Below are 19,394 nucleotides of genomic sequence, written 5' to 3'. Positions count from 1 at the left end.
GTAAATTGTTTTCTTTTCTTTCATCTCTTTACACACATGTGCACATCTTTAATAATTCATAAAATTTTATACTATGACCCTGAGGATTAATATGCATGCCGGTAATGCTCAGAAAATGGAGAAAAGCTGTAATTTAAATATAAAATTATTTTATTTCATATTTTTATTGAACAATTTGAAATACTTTAATCATTCAATTAGAAACTTTTTATTTAAAAATATAAGAAAACGTCATTTTGCTCTAGATAGTCAAAGGATGAAGCTATAGCATACATTATGAAAAACAGGAATATTATAACTCAAGAACATAAAAGAGGGGATGGATGAGCCAGAATTTTCAGAAAATGTATTTATTCATTCAGCATATGTTTATTAAGTACTCACAATAATGTGCCGGGTGCTATAAAAGGTAGTATGAATACATTAAAATATAAGAAGATACATTTTCTCACATCCTATAAATTATTATCTAATGTAAATAGGAAATTAAAATATAGTATAAAAAATCATATATTCTCACTTATAAGTGGGAGTAAATTGTGAGAATGGAAAAGCATAAGAATTATGTAATAGACTTTGAGGACTTGGGGGTGGGTAATGTTGAGAGGGGAATGAGAGATAGAAGACTGCATATTAGGTACAGTGTACACTGCTCGGGTAATGGGTGCACTAAAATCTCAGAAATCGCCACTAAACAAGTTTTCTATGTAATCAAAAACCACCTGTACCTCAGAAACTATTGAAATAAAAAAATTTAAAAACAAAAAAAATATCATTTTACTTCAAAAATACATATAGTATACAACAATACTATTGAGTTGGCAGTCAATTGTGCTACAGGAGTACCAAGAAACTTCAGCTTTCAGGTCCTATAGGAGGTAAGAGAAAAGCTCAGACTTAAATGGTGAGTAGGATTTATCCAGGCAAAGACGTGCTAAAAAGAAGATATGTTGCAAGAAGGTGTTTGATGGTGGTTGTAGTGGTGGCCATTTAAAGCCAAAGATATATATGGTTCAAAGTGATTAAGTATGTATTAATTAGTAGAATGATTTTAAAATTTTGACATAGCTTAATATATACAACATTTTGTATGTATATACATGTGGCAAAATGTATTTCTGGTTTATGCATTACTAAAATTCTAATTTTTTTCATTTTAAAGTTATTAAGAAAGACCCGCTAACTTGACTTAATGACTTAATATATAATCATAGTTCACAATAGTGCATAGAGCCTTAGAAAAAAATGATAGCCATCCCTATGGATGAAACTCAGAGTACATTGTTTTGGAGTAGTGACAGAAGATACAAGAAATGAAGGAAAGGGTTCATTTACAGAATCTGATAAACAGGTTATATAGGGTTGGTTCCCCCCACCCCAAAGGCAATGGGAAGTGCCACAAAGGTTTAAACAGGGAAATGCCATGTTCCCGTGTGGGTTTTAGGAAAACGTATTTGGCTGCTGTGTGAAGGCTGAATTGGAGAAGTGCAGAATGGAAGACAGAGAGCAAAATGAGGAGGTTGTAGCCGTGCTCAAGATGAAATTTAATGGTGGACTGAGTTAGAGGAGTGCAATGTAGAGAATCAAGAGACATTTTTGAAGTTACATAAACAGAACTTGATGATTGATTGGATGTGGGCAGGTAAAGAGATCAAAATTACTTCCAAGTTTCTTGATTTAGCGACTTGGTGCATGGTGACACCATTCACTGGGATTTTAGCACAGGAGAGGACAACTGTATTTTAGAGAAAAATAATGAGTTCTGTATTGGACATATTGAGCTTGAGATTACCAGAGAATGTCATTTGGAAGTGTCCACTAGGTAGTTAAATATTTGTGGTTCTGAAGTTCAGGAGGAACGCTCTAGTTAAAATGATGATATTATTTTTCAAGACTGGTGTTTTTTCTAGCACTTTTATGTTATAATGAATTCAAAGCTGTAATAACCTGCCCAATTTTGATTATACCAAAAAAGATCTTTCTCAACTTTACCAATTTTTCCAATGATCACAGTCCATACCAATCTGCTTTGAAAAGTCAACTTTTTTGGCAGTTTCTTGAGGTTCATAAAATAGATAAGAACCTCAGATACCTTGACACATTCTAGACATTTATAGCTCAGTTGATATATATCATCCACGACTTGAAGATGAAAATGAGGCTATTTTGGATGCTGATTTTTTCCCACCATCTTCATGACTTTGTTGCTTTCCTTTGCTGCATTTTGAAAGCATTGATTCAGAATACAGAATCCATTCATCTACACAAAGCTGGTAGACACATTTTATCCATATCCCATGTTGTATTGCATGTGGTTAGTCATGGATTTTCAATTTTGTTTTAAATTATTGGAGTAAGAGACCGTTATCTGTACATCTCTCTCACACAATAATTAACAAGAATGCTAAGCATTTAGTAATGCTTAGTTAGTACTTTTTTTTATCCTTTTGTTAAAGTTAGGAAAGGAACATTTATAGTATTTGATCTAATTAGCACCTAACAATACTGAATAAGTGAAATGAGTAAATAACAGCTAACAATATAGAATTATAAACTTCTTTCTGCAGGAAAATTTTAGTAAATTTGTAGCTATTAAGAAACCACAAATTATCAGAGCATTTCATTGTCATAATATTTAATTAGACTTTATTAGCACAGAGAAAATCTGACTGAATATTTAGGTTCTTAGAATTTAATTTTTAACATTAGCATTTATACATTCTTTAGATAAGACAATTAAAAAATAGAAAGATTTTTCAACTAATTACGGTATTGGTAAATCAGGTGGCAAGTAGATTAAAAAATAAAAAGGCCTGTTGTGTCATTTGTTCATTTGTGATTGGGTAGAAAAGATAAAAGAAATAAATTGAGGAGTTCTATTTACAGCTGGAATTTAGGAATAGAAAACACTTCTATTAATCTTCTATTCATGAGAAATTAAACACATTCTTATTTAAATGGCATCTTTTTCAAGACTGTCTTCTTTTTCCTTGCTTTCAGCTAAAATGCCTGTCAAATATAATTTCTTTAATAATGAGATCGCAAATAGTAAATAAGCTAGTTAGCAAGCTTTCTAATAAGCTTACAGAAACCAATTGATACAATCTACTAATGGTAAAGCATGGACTCTATCATCAAAATAGGCCAGGAAGAAGAAAGGCAAAGGGACATCATATTTAACCTACATACATGATAAGATGCTAAAACTCTCATTTCTGCTAGCAGTCTGTTAGGTCACATTATTCCAGACCACAGTCATTGTTCCTTCCTCTCACCAGTGAAGGGGAAAGAGTGTAGATTACTGTCTTCATTAGCCATGAATTTACGCCTAATTGGTCTCCAGCACACAGCATATGGCTGAACAGAAAAGCTTGTGAGAAATGGTAGCTTATCTTCAGATCCCAGGCTTTGTCCTTTCTCATGCGTTCAGAGGCCTGGTGCCTTTGTGCCTGGCTCATTTGTCTTCTTTGCTTTCAGCCACAAAGTAGATGTCAAGAAGCTCTACTTGTGAAGGCAGCTTATTCTAAGGGTAGTTGCATTTGAAGTTTACCTCTGAAGAAAGTTATCAGCCAAGAAGGTTGTTACACTTCACTGAGATCTCTGGAAGCATGGGAATCATTACAGGTTATTTTAACTTTACCACTGTGTTTACACAAAGTATCTGTAACGTTCTTAGACTAAAGATATGCACTCTTTGTGGGGTTCCTTAAACTTTCTCATTCTTACCAACTTTACAGTATGCTTCTGTAAATATTAAGCTCTTACTATAAGCAGTGGAGACACTGCAGCCTGAGCATCTTTCTAATCCATAATGATGTGTGAGAGGAAGGAATATGGCTGATGTGTGTTACTGTGCTGTGTGTTTAAACACACTGTCGTAATCTCCATTGTGTTTCTCAAAAACATGTATATAAAGTCAGTGGTTTAGATTTTTGAAATAAGAGAAAAATCAATCACATTTTGTGACTACTGTGATAAACATTTGTTTTCATCATCATTGCTATCTGGTTTCATCCTTCTGGGGGGAAAAGGCTCACCTGTTAAAAGAACTTACACAGCAGGATCCAGTTGCAGATATCTATAATGAGAAATTTGAGTAAGTGATTTGCAGAGCTATAATCTCTAACCTATACTTTTATGTGGAAGGAAGTGTCACTTCTGTGTTGTAAATCATGGAAACATGCTTATAGACCTGGAAACAAAATCAAAGGATTTTTTTTTAATACTAACAAAATCAATGTATACAAACAAAAGCGCAAGCTCTATGAAATCAGAAAAATTTCCAGCTTGTTTATTTATCTGCATTCAACTCCTGTCTTCTATCTGACACATAGTGGCCCCTCAAACATGTTTGTGATTAAATGAATGAGTTTAGTCTTCCGTAGTAAAAAGACACTCAGAGAGTTAGTGAAAATTCTCGGTTACATTCTCAGTCAAGGAAACTAATATATAATATTAGGAAAAGATGATTTAGCTATGATTAATGGAAAGGAAAACTCTGCCATAATTATGTAGTGACTTGTCTGGCTCTTGTAGTGACAAAATACTAAAGGTAATGGCCAAAACCGCATTACTTTTAAACCAACCTAAATATATCGAAATTAAGAGCAAGGATTTTTAAATATTTAACCAAATCTATGACCAAGAAAAATAATGAGCTTATTCTTTTAAAAGAAGTACTCTAGATAGAGAAAGAATCTGTCAGTCTATAGTAGCTCTAACAGCACATCTCTTGGTAATATACAATACAGCAAAGTGTCAGAGAGCTTGTTGAACTAAAGGCCTGAGATAAGTTCTTTCTCATTTCACATTTCATGATTATCCTGAAAATCAATCAGAAGAATAGTAAGAAATTCTGAACCTAAATCCCAGTTCTGTTTTTATTTTTTTAATAAATAAAATAAGCCAAACCTTATCCACTCAGGCTTATTGTCCACAGAGGAAATTGAGTAGCTGTTTCCTTCAGGTCTCAGTTATTCAGTAAGGTATCCCCTGACACACAATTAAAAACAATTGCCCCAGGCAATCCTCCTTAGACCATTTCCTTCATAGCATGAATTACTCCAAAACTGTCTTCTTTATTCCTTTGCCTCCTCTGCCAATCTCCCCAACTAACCCAAATTTATGTTCTATGAGAGCAGAAATGTAGCTCGCTTTGTTAACCATTGTACCTCTGGCACCTAGAACAACACCTGGCATATAATAAGAACTTGACAAATGTTTACCGATTCCATATTTCTTGTTTCGATGTTCTATGAGTCTATTTATTATCTTTACCTTACTGTTCTATACTGATTCCCTTACTAAGAGCTCTGTGCAAAAGCCAATACTTGAGTCAAATAAATCTCCCACTGATGACTAAACATTAATATTCATCTATTCACATCATTGTTTTGAATGAGAAGCAAAGGTTGTAGGCATAGGTAGATCATGGAAGACAAAATCACCATAGGTGAACTAGTATATTAAAATTTTTAAATCTACAAATCCAACAACCAAACACTGAACGTCTATGATTTTATCAAACTTTTCCAAATAAGTTAGCCTCTCTCCTTCTTTGACAGTTGGTATCTTATAAAAGAAAATTCTTTTGGCCAATTAACTACTTGTAACTTTTTTTCCCTTTATTATTATTATTATTATTATTATTTTTTGGAGATGGAGTCTTGCTGTGTCACCCAGGCTGAAGTGCAGGTGCAATCTTGGTTCACTGCAACTTCCATCTCCTGGGTTCAAGTGATCCTCCCATCTTAGCCTCCCAAGTAGCTGGGAGTATAGGTGCATGCCACCACACCCGGCTAATTTTTGTATTTTTAGTAGAGATGAGTTTTTGTCATGTTGGCTAGGTTGGTCTTGAACTCCTGACCTCAAATGACACAACCACCTCGGCCTCCCAAAGTACTGGGATTACAGGTGTAAGCTACCACGCCTGGCCTACCATACTTTTCAGCTGGAGTGTTGGAATTTCTCTAATCAGATTAGTAATGGTTTCTCATCAGCCTTTAAGTGTAAAAACATAAAGCTGTTATTCATCCAAAAATAAGTAAATTAAATAAACAAATAACTAATGCTGGTATTTTTTTAAAAATTGAAAAAGAGAGAGGAGCAAGAGCAAGTGATTATTTCATCCCAAAGAGATGTAGAGACTAGTGTGGCAGAAGAAAGCCCTTTTGTTTTACTAGATATGGAAGAATTCGTAATTGAAACTTTGGTTAAATCAGTAAATTATTAAAAATATATATACCCACTTTTATAAACATATATATATAAAGATTCTAATTTTTCTCAGTGTAGATGTATACTTATTATCTTTATTCTTTAATAGAATGCCAAAGTTTCTTCTGTGAATATAGGTCTGCTGATTGGAGTTTATTGTTGTATTTCTTGAATAAACTATACATATAATGTATCATTTGTAATTTATGGTTTAATCTTTTTTTTTGGAGCAAGAACTTAAACTCTCTTGTGAGGGAAACTGAATAAAGAATTTTTCTACATTTTAAAAGTAATGGTCTCCCATCCTTTGTAGTTTTACACTTAGTTTAACTGCAAGATTGTCATGTGTCTTTGTCAAGCATTTCCAAAGCATTGGAATTAAATTTCATAGAAAAAGGCTTTCTTACCATATGCTACTTTACATTATCAATTTACATAATAATTACATTCTGTACTTGTAAAAGTGAAGTACAGGAGTAAAAGCAGGTTAGATAAATGACAGAAACCACTTTAAGCATATAGTTGAACCTCAAATGTGCAGAATTGTTGGGGCACAGTAGACAGGAGGCTATTAAACAAAACTGTTTCAAATGCTATGAGAATTAATCAGTATGTTTTAGAGAGTGAGAGGGAATTATTAGCTAATGCAGTGAGTTTGTAAATTAGAAATCAATCAAGAGAGCTTTTATTTTACTTCCTGATGGCTGTCCAATTACAAGCACCCCGTGACATCCTCATAAGCACTGCCTGCCTTGCAGTTCAAAAAATAACCCCAATTCTTTAAAATACCTTACTTTTCTTGCTAGTTCAGACTCAAGTAATGTTCATCAAAAGAATCTTACAAGAAAGTAATAAGCCCTAGGCTGGGTCCAAAGTTAGATTTGCATAAAAGTCTTCAAAGCTTTGGTCAACCTGTACTATTTTTCTATTCAAATATCTTAAGATTAATGTCTATTTATATTTGAATATTCTATTATATGAAAGATGGTTTGTGTTTTGTATAATGATTACTGTTGATAGAATATCTAATTTCACAAAGGTAGATTTTCTTTTCAGGCTGAAGATCAGAATAATTTCTGATGCAAACAATTTAAATAGTTTTGACAGCCAGTCTCACAAACGATTTAAGAAAAAAATTCCACAGTTGAAATTGAGCATGTACTGTTTCCTGAAATATGTTCTTAATTTCAAAATTTGTATTTTTTAGTTTTCAAAAATTGATTTTCTGTATTCTTTCAGCATAATTCAGTTTTCTTCTTTTGCTGTTAGCCCATGATCTTTGATCCTCTGAAGTTCTTTATTCTATGCCTAAATTCAAAAAATAAATCTGGATGTGTGGATAGTCGTTATTTATCCCTCAATAATTCTTTCTTTTGTATTATTTTTATTCAAAAAACTGAATCCAAAATAAATGGCTAACTCAAGGTACTGAAGTCAATAATTTTTATTTATTTATTTAGAGATGGGATCTCACTCTGTTGTCCAGGCTCGCCTCTAACTCCTGTGCTCAAGCCATCCTCCTGCCTCAGTTTCCTGAGTAACTGGGATTACAGGTGGAAACCACTGCACCTGGCTCTATCACCTTTATTTTTATGATCCATTTAAGCATACTTGCCTCTTTTATTATAGCAAAGAGCAAAATCTACTTCCTTATAAAAAGTTTTTGGCTGCCATCCAACTATTTAGAAAATGAACTGCCTTTCTTCTATGCAGTCCACATGATACAGAGTTAAATTTGGGAGCCTTCCAATGCCTGTGTACTTATCTTATAGCTACTTCAGGAATTAATTCTTTCCATTTCTGAAATAGACAAGAGCCACATGTTTTAAATTCCCCAAATAAAAATATATATTTTATTGAATAATTAATACTGAATTTTTAAATTGACATTATAAAATAAATAAGAGATATTTTAATTTTTTTCTGTTTATTTGTTTCATGGTGCATTTATGAGAAAAGGGTATTGACAGAGTTAGCACTATCCAATAGTCTCTGGGTTTTCTTTAGTATCTTCTCTCACAAAAATTGCATAACTTTCCTTGTTGAGAAAGCTGGAGAAAAATACATTCTTTCAAAATGATTAAAAATTCTAAAACAATGAATTGTTTGAAAAATACAAAAAAAGTATGCTTTATTAGTAAGAGTAACCAGTAACTACTTTCTCACTGTGTTTCATAAACTGTCTTTGATTTGTAGACCCTTAAGTTTTGGCTACCAGGAGGTGATATATCTGTGAAGCCATCCCAAACCAAACTATTTAACTTTCTTTAGGATTTTCTATAGTTGAAACCAAAATATGTTTCTTAATAACTTTATTCCATTGGAGTTATTATTTTTTGGAGTTATACAGAAAAGTAAATCTATTTATTCTTGACACTAGAACAAGTTCAGATTTATGGCATCTTCTCTTGCATACTTTCTTTTCCAAGAACCCTTTGACTATTCCTTCTACCATTTTTCATCTGACATGGTTTTCAGATTCATCCCTGTTCTGACATTTCTCTAACTCAATCCTGATTTTGTTATTATCTTTGTTTAAATATAATGTTCAGAATTTAATACAGCATTGTGATTGGAATACCTAAGCATAATTTGTATCAGAATAGTACCTGGGTAAAACATGAGTTATGAGTTACATTTATTTCAATTTTTATGCTGATTTCTGTAATATATAATTTTTTCATAGGTTTCTGTCAGACAACTCCTAATGTCAGACAGTACCAAAAGAGATAATTGTTCTTTGTTTAACATGTGGTTCATAGTTTTACAGTCTTGTAGCAGTTTTTTAGATTTGATAACATTTCATTCAGAATGTCTTTTAAAGTCAGTAATCGTCCTCAAGGAAAAAGGTTACTTTGCTTATTAGAATTTACAGATATGTGCTGAAAGTATAGAAATTTTAACTGGGTAGAGTATATAGTCTCTTAATATTTTATAAAGTACTCCGTGGGATTTGAATCATTGGTGAAATCTGTACATGGGTTTAAATACATGATGTAACAACTTGCTCTCATTTTCACCCTCTCACTATAATAGACTTTAAGATCTGTCATATAACTAACTATTTTAAACACTCCATCTTATTCTCCTTCCGACACTTTCTGCCTTGGCAGAAACACATCTCTTTGCTTTTGCAAGCCCTGTTTTCTTATAAGTAACTGACCCCTATTGAGCTATGGCGCATATGGATGTCACCATACATACATACTGTAGAATGGATGGTCAACTCAGAAGCCACCTGAAAATCATTCATTTATCCTACACTTATTTCTTAAGTGCCTACTATACATTAGGTAAAATGCAGCACATGGAATGGATAAGCATACCAAACAAGCAAAGATCATAGGCCCATAAAGATTGCATGATTGTTTCTTTGGCCTACATTCTTCCTATTCAAAAGTATTTCAAACCTCCACTTCCCATAAACGTTGCCCACCTCCTCCCCGGCCCCTCCACAGAAGTGCTATACACCGGCTTCACAGAGGAACTAGAATCCATCAGATGGAAAATGTTCATTATGCCTTCAAAAATACTTCAACATCCCTCTCCTTTCTGCTTTCCTTTTATAATAAAAAATATGTCCCTGGGACACTCCCACACCTCTTGGCTCTCCCAAGTTGGGAAACGTGTAATGGAATGTGTAAGGAATGCCTTAGTTCTGGCACATATCAATGTGTTGTAACTTGTGAATTAATGTTTTTCTCTGAGGAAATGGTCTATTTTACTCACTATCCCACCCCCAGCCTCTAATGCTTAGCATCTAGTTGGCACACATTAACCTTTTGGGCAATGAATGAGTGACTAGAAGGACTTTTGTGGGAGAGCCCCCACGCAGTGCATTCTGGGGGTCAGTCACATTTCAGGAGGAGTATAAGAGTCTCCTTCAAACTTCCTAGAAGTAAAACCACCAGACATCATTAAATTCTTTCTCCATGCCTTCCACGGGATACAAATTAAGTATTTTACCTTGTAGATGAGCTTCTAGCCCAGGTGTCTGGAATTCTGAGAGGCTTATCAGTCTCTCATGCCTGAGAGACTCGTCCCACGATTCCTACATCTCTCCTTTGGCGACTGGCCTCCAGCAGCGCTTTGGATGCTGCCCTAAAACCTCTGTTTACTGAGGCTTCATCACAAATTGGCTTCCTGGCTTTGGAAAAGGATTTAACCTAAAACCCAGATTTCACCTATTACATGGGGATATATTAACACTAAGCTAATACAGTTGTCCTGAAGAATGGAATGAGCAAGCAAAGGGCTTTTTATAGTTCCAAGGGCATGCAGCAGTTGCCCATGTGTGTTTGCCAAGTAGCCTTGTCTAGGACCTCCTGACCACCTAGAGAGCCCAAGTTATCTGGGAATGTCAGGACTGCAGAAGAACAATGAAACTTCAAGTTGCCAACCCAGCCCCTAAATTCAGGGGTCAATCTCTCCATCTCTCAACACTAGCTGAGGATAATCTGGTATTTGTTTATTTGTCGCTGTTAACAGGGACATTAAGACTTTTCAACTGCCTGGGTTCTGTTTGGTTCCAGTTTGAGTGCTGTCAGAATGCAAGGCAAATGTAACTATTAGTTATCTTTGTTTGCTTGTTTGTTTCTAGGAGACAGGAAGAAAATGTAGGACCAGGGTTATCATTGGTAAAGAGGTGGTAGTCACTCCTGTTAGCCTGGCGAGGGGGTGTTTGATTGTTTTTCTAATGACACAGTGTCTTTATCTTAGTTTTATATTCATGTATGATTCTGAGTGGTCTTACTTTCTCTTGTTCCACCACAGCCGTGGAGTAATGTTTTCTAATTGCTTGTAGATTTTTTGCTCAGGTAATGTTTAGCGGCACCATTATAGCCCAGCTGCTAGCTTCTGGCTTTGAAAGCCAGAATTTTTTTCCCCTCTGTTTATTTTCTTAGTTTTAACTTTAAGCTTATTCCAGTGTCTTTCATCGTCCATCCTACGTTTTTCATTGATTTCCTTGAAGTATGAAGCATTTGTAATTAATTAATATGTCTTACATGTAGCAGATTGTTAATAGTAATAATAGTTAATATATCATCAACTAAAAAATGAAGGGATGTTCTTGATATACAATTCATATGTTGTTCTGATATTTTTCCTCTAGGTAAGTTCCTAGTTGGATATCTTGGTGAATTGTTTCTCTTTCTTTGTGTCTATTGTTTTCATGCTATTAAGTCCCCCTACAGTTGGAATTCTCAAGCCAGGAACTTTCCATTGCTTGTCCTTAATGTATAATAACATTTAATTTTACTGTATTTGATATGTTCATTTTCAGATTTTATACTCAAATCAAATGATATAGCTATGCAAATTAGTCCCACCCAGAGTTGCCATTATGTCTTGATTAAAAATCATTAGTTTTCAGTTTTTTCAACGTGAAAAATATAAATGTATTAATATGCACAGGAATTGGTTTTCATTTCAGCTTAATATAGGCTATATACTCAAGTGTGCTTAATTATTATTATAATTTAGGTAATTTAGATTTAAATGTGTTTTTGATTAAATGATTTCATCAGCAAATATTTTCGGTGGTAAATGAGAATTTAAACAAGTTCTATATCTTAGCCAACTAAAAGAGTGTTAGCTTTGATAACTGACACATCAGATATGAATATTGATTGGATCAAATCACATAATAAAAAGTACATCATCCAATCTTGTCTGTTGGGAAGCAATCTTAAACATACCAGCTGATAAAATAAGTTCAATTATATAACCTCATTAGAATAAAATATAAGAAATGGAAACAGCTTCTAGTTTGCCAATTACAATTTACTTCTCATCTACATAATGTCAAACACCATGGCAACTATTAGAAAGTATTCTTCAGCTTCGTCTGCAACAATCAGTACAGAAAATATGCCTTGCTCATATGGAATTTTAACTATAGCAAGCCTAGTGTCCATATATATTTTCTCTAATATAAATTCAAATTATTTTCTCAAAAAAAAGTAGATAAGGAAACCCTTACTTACTACCTAAACGTTTAGATAATGTACTGTTTTGTACAATCCGGTGAGGAGTTTTGCAATGCTTAGGAGCTATATATATATTACTAGATTCAAGAAGAGAATAGATGGACAGTTTCCCAGGGGCACTAATTCCAAGGGGCAGTAAGATGGCTTTGACTTTGTAAAGAAAGAGTGGGAAATTATTCACCAGGACATCACTTAAGGAGGATGTTTTATGTAGTACACAGGAGGATTTGGGGTAAGGCATTAGTAATCAGGTACCGATGATTGTTATACTACCTTCTAAGGAAGCTAAATCTAGTTAATTGCCTGAATTTTATTTTATTCTTGGCAAATGCCAATAAGGTAATGTTATTAGCAGTTCTCCTCTGTCCTTCCTAATAGCATATCTAATCCTCTTTTCCAAATAAGTGTTAAAATAGTTAAATATTATTTAAAAGAGATGTCAGGTTATTAATATTTCTTTGCATTATTTTTCTCTCACTATGTATGCACATGGATAAAATAATTCCTAATTTCTCAGATAACTGAGAACACTTCACAATGTCATTGAATTTATAATATTGTTTTAAAAATTATTCAAATACACTTGTTAAAACATGGTAAGGCAAATTTTATTCAGAACCATCACCATAGGTACAGGAGCCCATTGGCTGACAGAGTTTTTCAGTTCTTTATCCTTACTAATATTCTGTTTGCTAGTCCCACAAATTATTGAGAGAGAGGTGTTGAAGTCTCCAACTACAATTTTTAATTTATCTATTTTTTGTTTACTTCTGCCACTCTTTGCTTCGTGTTTTGATACTCTGCTTTAATCATGTACATATTTGGATTTATATATGTTTATGATTATCCTTTTCATCATTATGCATTGTCCCTCTTTATCACTGGTAATTTTTATTACTCCAATGTCTACTTTTCAATATGTTAATGTAATCGCTGCAGCTTTTTTCATGAGTGCTTGTGTATTTTATTCCTTTGTTTACTCTCAAACTACTGACATCATTATATATGATTTCTTGTAGAAACACAGTTATTTTTAAGTTCATGATTAAAATAGTTTAATTATTATGCTTGTTATTAATATTTAATGTGGCTATTGATATGTTTGTATACAAGTCTACTATATTCTAACTTTTTCTGTTTGTTCTATTTTTGTTCCCGTTTCTTTTTCCTGCATTCTTCTGGGTTATCTGTGCATGTTTTGATATTCCACTTTAATATGTCTAACAGCTTCTTGATACATTCTCTTTATACAGTTTTATTTTATTTTAATGGATTCTCTACATATTACAATGTATCTACTTGTATTGGTTTGCTAGAACTTCCATAACAAAATATCACAGACTGGGTAGCTTAAACAACACAAATTTACTTTTTCAGTCTAGGGGTTGGAAGCCTGAGACCAAGGCGCTGGCAGGCTTGGTTTCTCCTGAGGCCTCTCTTCCAGGCTTTCACATGGCCACCTCCTTATTATATCCTCATACGGTCCTTTTTCTGTGTGCACACATATCTATGACCTAATCTCTTCTTCTTATAAGGACATCAATCATATTGGATTTGAGCCCTCTCATATGACCTTATTTTACTTAAATTATCTCTTTAAAGAAACTATTTCTAAATATAGTCGTATTCTGAGGTACTGGATGAAGGATTTCAAAATACTAATTTGAAGGGTCACCATTCAGCTTATATTACTACTCGTATTTTAGGTCTCCTTGGAGTGAATGCCTTACCACTACAATTGGAATATAGGAAACTTACAACCCAATTCTGTGTCCTGCCTTTTTACTGTTATAGTTCTCTATTAACATATAAATAGAGAATCCCACCACAGTGTTAAAATTTTACTTTCAACTTTCAAGCATATTTTAAAGAAATAAAGAACAAAAGAATAGCCTATTATATTTACCTAAGTATTTACTATTTCTGCTACTCTTCCTTTATTCCTGATGATCCAAGTTTCCTTATGCTAGCATTTCTTTGCTATTTGAAGAACTTCTTTTAGCATTTGTTTCTAAGAAGGTCTCCTGTCAACAAATTCTTTTTTATTTTTCTTCATTTAAGAATGTTTTTATTTCAGTTGGGCACAGCGGCATACACCTATAGTTCCAGTTACTCAGGAAGATGAGGCTGAAGGATTGCTTGAGACCAGAAGTTAAAGTATTAGTAAGCTATGATCAAGCCTGTGAATAGCCACTGCACTGCAGCCTGGGCAGCAGAAACATAGCAAGACCATGTCTCAGAGAAGGAGAAGGAGAAGAAGAAGAAGAAGGAGAGGGAGAGGGAGAGGGAGAGGGAGAGGGAGAGGGAGAGGGAGGAAGAAGAAGGGGGAGAAGAAGAAGAAGAAGAAGAAGAAGAAGAAGAAGAAGAAGAAGAAGGAGAAGGAGAAGAAGAGGAGGAGGAGGAGGAGGAGGAGGAGGAGGAAGAGGAAGAGGAAGAGGAGAAGAGGAATAGGAAGAAAGAGGAAGAGGAAGGGAAGAAGGAAGAAGGAAAAGAAAAAGAAGAAGCCAGGCACACTGGCTCACTCCTGTAATCCCAACATTTTGGGATGCCGTGGCGGGCGGATCACGAGGTCAAGAGATCCAGACCATCCTGGCCAACATGGTGAAACCCCATCTCTACTAAAAATACAAAAAAAAATTAGCTGGGCATGGTGGCGGGCACCTGTAGTCCCAACTACTCCGGAGGCTGAGGCTAGAGAATTGCTTGAACCTGAGAGGTGAAGGTTGCAGTAAGCCAAGAAGGTGCCTCTGCACTCCAGTCTGTCGACAGATTGAGACACTGTCAAAAAGAAAAAAGGAAAAAAAAAGAAAGAAAGAGAGAGAGAAAGGAAGGAAGAAAGAAGAGAAAGAAGAAAGGAAACGAAGAAAGAAAGAAAGAAAGAAAGAAAGAAAGAAAGAAAGAAAAGAAGGAAGGAAGGAAGGAAGGAAGGAAAGAAAGAAAGTGTCCTTATTTCACCTTCATTCCAGTAAAATATTTTTCCTGAATATCAAAATCTTAGTAGACAGTTTTTTTCTTTTTTCTTCTCAGCATTTTAATGTGTTGTTTCATTTCTTACTTGTCTCTGTGATTCCCAGTGAAAAATATACAGTAATTTAAATCATTTTTCCCCTACAAATAAGGTATCATTATAACTTGGCTGCTTTTATGCATTTTTGTTCCCAATATAATAAGCTTGAACATGGAGTTCTTTGAATTTATACTTTTTGGACTTCACTAAGCTTCTTGCATTTCTGTAGGTTTATGTCTTTCACTAAATTTGCGTAGTTTTAAATCATATTTCTGTGAATATTTTTCAGCACTGTACTCTTGCTCTTCTCCTTCTGAGACTTCTAATGACCCAATAATTGAACTTTGAATTGTCCCACAGTCCCTGGGGCTCTATTAATTTTTTGCAATCTATTTTCTATCATTTTCAGAGTAGATAATGTCTATTGATCTACCTTCAAGTTCACTGACTGATTCCTTTTTCATAACCATTCAGCTATTAAGCCCAACTTGAGTATTTTTATTTGTCATTTTATCTTTCAGTTCCAAAATTTTCATTTGGTTTTTCTTTGTGTCTTTTATTTCTTTGCTGTGGATGTTTATCTTTCCATCCACTTTAAGAGGATCTGCTTTCAGTTGCTTTAACGTTTTCATCAGAGCTGCTTTACAGTATTTATCAGATAATTTTAATATCTGTGTCACCTTGGTGTTGGTATCTGTTGATTGCTTTTTAAACTGTAAGTTGATATTTTCCTCTCTCTTTATATATTGAATAATGTTGAATTGTTTCCTGAACGTTTTGAATTTTGTGTTATGAGACTCTGGATTTTAATTAAATCCACTGAAGAATGTTGGTATTTTGCTTTAGGAGTCAATTGCCCTGGTTACGTTCAGACTACAGTTTCAACCTGTCTTCTCTGTATGGGCTGTGATTGTGATTCTAAGATCAGTTCAGTTTTCAGACCATTTGTAGTCCTATTAGGATCAGTCCTTCATGTGGATCACTCAGAACCAATATGGAATCTGCTTTTCATATTAATTCACTTCTCAAAGTCTTTGTAACGGTATTTAACACTCAACCAGATCTATTCATGTAAAGGTCAAGAGTGAACCCAGAAATTCATATGCTAGTTTAAGGGATCACTTTTCTCAAGTCTTGCTATGTTACTGGCATTTTCCACTTCCCTCTGGTTTCTCATTTTTGTTCTTGCAGTTGTAAATCTGAGGCTGCACTTACTTTATTCTGCTGTGCGTTTCCTGTAATTATGCCTACATCCAGCACTAAGCAGTGTGAAGACACAGGAAAAAACTCACCGCTAGTTTGGTGTTACTTTAAATTTTGACTTTCTTTGCAAATTTTCCTGCTGTTTACTTTGAGTCCTCATGTAGCTGCTCTATGCATTCTTTCCAGGTTTTATTGCTGTTTTTCAGCATCAATATAACTTGAATATAATTGGTTTTGAATTTAGTTGAATTAAATTAAGAGAACTTGGTCTATAGATTACTGATTTTTCAAAAAATCATTGAGATTTGCTGTAAAACTAGAATATGACCAATTTTTGTGGAAGGTCCATGTGAGATTGTGAAGAATTTATCTTATCTAATATTTGCATGCATTCATCTGCATATTTTCTAGAAATCAACATTTTTATTTGTGTAGTTCAATACTCTGCATGTCCCTTAATCTAGTAAGCATTAAAGAACATTATCAACTTATGGTTCAATTACTCAAATTCTTGAATTTCAGCAGAGAGAGATCATTTTTTCTTGATATAGCAATTGAACCATTTAAAACTATACTGAATATTTTACCCCAATATAATTTTTTATATTAATTTGTATTTTACATGTTTTACTCCCAATTTTTTGGTTAGAATTTCCTTGGTATAGTGTTTTTTTATACCTATACTTTTACTGCAATAATGGAAAACACTATACTGACAGAGTCTTAGTAGTACTGTAAAGAGAAGTCAGGGCTTTGATACTTATACTGTTTTGGGAAACTGTTTGAAGGTGCTATTTCAAGTGCAGACTTAATTAAGATTAGACAAAATATGTGATATAATAGTTGGAGATGGTGCACGCAGCAATGTGAGGAATTTGGAGTGAGCATTTATGAGTAAATAGCCATTTAATAAGCCAATTATAGCAACTGATTTTTTTTAAGACTAGAGGAGATGCTATTCTGTCGAGGGCTACTTGCATAGTTTATTCTTTAGATAAATGAACTTTTATGAAGTTCCTCAGATGAACCCAAAGTTGTTTTTAATTTCATCTTACTGGGCAAAAATGTCCTGACTTTAGTTAAGGCATATTAATGCAGAATGTAGAATAGTAAAATTACGTGTTTTAAGTGTTTCTAGATGGTTTCAGTTCTCATGGGTATTGTGTATTAGGGATGCCTTTTAGCTCTATCATACGTCTATTTTTTTTTTTGGTCTAAATTGAGAGTGCATCCTTTTAGATTTATTCTCATCACTGTTATATTTGTATTTGAGTTCATTTTATTTTTGCTTTTCGTAGATTTATTATGTTTTGCCATTTTACTTTTTTTGTATATTTTGTGTATTTTCCCCCTTTTTTTCTACCAAGTCCTTGGTTTTTCTTAACGGAAGTGTTATTACCACCTCTTCTCTCATTTTAAGTTTTCTTAGAGTCTTTAGTCTAAATATGAAGATCAGTCCTCTCCATATTCGCAATAAATCTACCTTTAATTTCCCTCAGGTTTATTTCATCACCAACTAGAATATGGACAATGTGACTCCTTAAAATGAAAGTGGGTGGGCACGGTGGCTCACGCCTGTACTCCCAAAACTTTGGGAAGCTGAGGCAGGCAGATCCCTTGAGCCCAGGAGTTCGAGACCAGCCTAGGCAACATGGCGAAAACACATCTCTACAAAAAAATATATACAAAAATTAGCCGGGCATGGTGACATGCACCTGTAGTCCCAACTACTTCGGAGACTGAGGTGGAAGGATCACTTGAGCCTGGGAGGTGAAGGTTGCAGTGAGCCAAGATTGGTACGATTGCACTCCAGCCTAGGTGACAGAGTGAGACAAGAAAGGAAGAAAGAAGGAAGGAAGGAAGGAAGGAAGGAAGGAAGGAAGGAAGGAAGGAAGGAAGGAAGGAAGGAGAAAGAAAGAAAGAAAGAAAGAAAGAAAGAAAGAAAGAAAGAAAGAAAGAAAGAAAGAAAGAAGGAAGGAAGGAAGGAAGGAAGGAAGGAAGGAAGGAAGGAAGGAAGGAAGGAAGGGAAAGAAAGAAAGAGAAAAGAGAGAGATGTCTAATATTGTATAGTAATTCCTGTTTCTTTTTAATTTATGTTATAATTTGAGCCTAAAAACCTCATTTTGTTGACTGTTAAATCTTATATTACAGTTCTTGAGTCTGAACTTGAAAACTGATTTGTCTGGTTATTAAAATACCCAAAGGAAGACTCAAAATGAACATGTCTGCATGAAATAAAGTTACAATAGAGCTGTGCAGGTTTGATTCTCAGACTTAAGCATCCATATTTAAGGTGATCATGCTCTTATTTTCATCTCTGAAAATGGCAAATCTCTGGGGTTTGGGTTTTTTTAATATCTAACTACATATTGACACTTTAGTAGCTGTTGTAATTTTCATCCCCTTACTGAGAAACACATAAAAGAGAGGTGCAAGTCATAATGGCAAAATTTCTTAAATCCTTTTTTTCCTTTTCTTCTACTTTTTCACATCTCTCACTTTTGATCATTTTTCTGCTGAAACCGTAAAACATTCTCTCATTTTAACCACAGATTGGGTCACCCTTTCTTCCTTGACTCTCAAATATTTGCTTCTTGTTTGCCTTCTTTCTCTTCAGTCAAGTCCTTTTTTTGCTCTTTCTTCATACATGCCTAATAAAACTATAGACCCTAGGAATAGACACAATGCAATAGAGCTTGGAGAGGACAAAATTGGGCTGGCTATTTCAAGCCAGCAAAACTTTAACACTCCCACAAAAATATTTCTACCTCATTTTGTATCCCCTAGACCTGGTTAAGAATAGGGTTCATCACCTTTTAGTGTTGGCTTCTACTGAATCTCCTGAAGTCTCCTGTAAATGTTAGATTGTTCTCCAGTTGACTGATAAAAGTCCCACCTTCATCCCATTTCTTCCTTTTCCAATCATGGGGCTTGGGAGAAGTTCTCCTAGGATTCCGGCCACTTGTTATCTATTGAAT

At 34.3% G+C, this 19,394-nt stretch overlaps 1 long non-coding RNA gene across 1 annotated transcript; it reads right to left on the bottom strand.

The window, feature by feature from the left end:
- Positions 1-233: 233 nt before the first annotated feature.
- LOC103875847 lies at positions 234-10,796 on the bottom strand. Its single transcript, XR_634820.4, has 3 exons — positions 10,183-10,796; positions 4,038-4,078; positions 234-3,600 (listed from the first exon to the last, which is right to left on the bottom strand). It is a non-coding gene; the product is annotated as an uncharacterized LOC103875847 (long non-coding RNA).
- Between the last annotated feature and the right edge of the window lie 8,598 nt (positions 10,797-19,394).

The sequence above is a fragment of the Papio anubis genome, chromosome 9 (assembly GCF_008728515.1).
Source record: "Papio anubis isolate 15944 chromosome 9, Panubis1.0, whole genome shotgun sequence".
Lineage (NCBI taxonomy): Eukaryota > Metazoa > Chordata > Mammalia > Primates > Cercopithecidae > Papio > Papio anubis.
Note: the sequence above shows the minus strand (reverse complement) of the source record. Positions and strands in the feature narration are given on the sequence as shown.